Below are 1,872 nucleotides of genomic sequence, written 5' to 3'. Positions count from 1 at the left end.
CTCAGATTATCTGACTTAAGCAAAGTAAAAGTAAAAATTTTATAAATGCAGGGGCACCTGGGTGGCTCAGTCAGTTAAGCATTTGCCCTTGGCTCAGGTCATGATATTGGGGTCCTGGAATTAAGCCCCAAATGAGGCTCCCTGCTCAGCAGGGAGTTTGCTTCTCCCTTTCCCTCTGCCTTCTTCCCCCTGTTATCTCTCTCCCCCACCTCCAAATAAATAAATAAAATCTTCTAAAAAATAAAAAGAAACTATAAGCATAGATCAAATCACAGTTAGGTCCAATCTTGAGCTTGTGTGATTAAAAGGCCCCTTCCTCCTTTATGTCTTTTGGTCCACACCTGCTGTCCAGTTATTTGGGAAGTTTCAGCCCCTGTACCCATAGGCTGCTCTAAGAAGGACTGGCTCCACACTCTGAGCTTTGAGAGAGGAGCCCTGCTGTGGTGTGATTCCTCTTTTCCTAATTGACTGTAGGTCATATGGCAACCAGTGTCATCAATGACAAAAGGATCTGTTACATGGAAGGAAACAGGGCTAAAGAGCAACTGCCAGAAAAATCCACATGGAGAAATCAGCATGGTCTAGAGAAGGTGAGAAGGTATGAGGGACACTGAGGCAGATTAAATTGTGCAGGGAGTATGTTGGGTAGTGGCAAGAGTCAAGAAAGGTTAAAAAGTGGGGCCGTCTTGAAACCGTCCCAAGACTAACACCCCACCCCCTTATGTTCTTTGCATCAGAGGTGATGGCAAAGGATCTTGGGACAGCACTGGTCAGCATGGCTGGAGTGAGAGGCAGGCCAATGCATTGGGGCTCATCTCTGCAGCTTGAAGATCTTAAGTTTTATTGTCCGAGCGACCTGAGGCAAATGACTTAAATTCTTTAAACCTTAGCTTCGTATTCTATAAAAGAGGGGTAATGATTTTATATATATATATATATATATATATATATATATATACACACACACACACACACATATATATATATACATACATATATATATACATGCACACACATAAAAGATTTTTATATATTTATATATAAATATGCATATTTATATATATATATATCTAAAATATTTAATTTATTTATTTGGCAGAAAGAGAGAGAGCACAAGTAGACAGAACAGTAGACAGAGGGAAACAGAGAAGTAGCCTCCCTTGCTGAGCAGGGATTCCCCACATGGGGCTTGATCCCAGGACCCTGAAATCATGACCTAAGCTGAAGGCAGATTCTTGACCGACTGAGCCACCCAGGTGCCCTATACTTACATTTCATAGGACTGTTGGTGAAGAATAAAATGATATCAAGCATATTAAAGATTTACCCAAGTACCTGACAAACAGCAAGTGCTCAGCAAATGTGAACTGTCCTTTTTATACTTCAAGGGAAAAGTGGGGCCAGAGATCCTGGAGGGGAAATGCCACCTGACCCAGGTCTCAGAACCTGTTCCATCCTTGTTCTCCTTCCTGGGGGGCAGTATACAGAAGTGAGAGCAGCATCAGAATGAGGCCCAGGAACCCAGGGCCCCACGCTGTTGTGCTGCTAATTTACCAGGTCCTTTATTCTTTTTTTTTTTTTTATATTTTTTATTTTTTATAAACATATATTTTATCCCCAGGGGTACAGGTCTGTGAAACACCAGGTTTACACACTTCACAGCACTCACCAAAGCACACAACCTCCCCAATGTCCATAATCCCACCCCCTTCTCGCAAACCCCCTCCCCCCAGAAACCCTCAGTTTGTTTTGCGAGATTAAGAGTCACTTATGGTTTGTCTCCCTCCCAATCCCATCTTCTTTCATTTATTCTTCTCGTACCCACTTAAGCCCCCATGTTGCATCACCACTTCCTCATATCAGGGAGATCAT

The sequence above is a fragment of the Mustela nigripes genome, chromosome 1 (assembly GCF_022355385.1).
Source record: "Mustela nigripes isolate SB6536 chromosome 1, MUSNIG.SB6536, whole genome shotgun sequence".
Lineage (NCBI taxonomy): Eukaryota > Metazoa > Chordata > Mammalia > Carnivora > Mustelidae > Mustela > Mustela nigripes.
The sequence above is the reverse complement of the archived record's forward strand: the minus strand, read 5'-3'. Positions refer to the sequence as shown.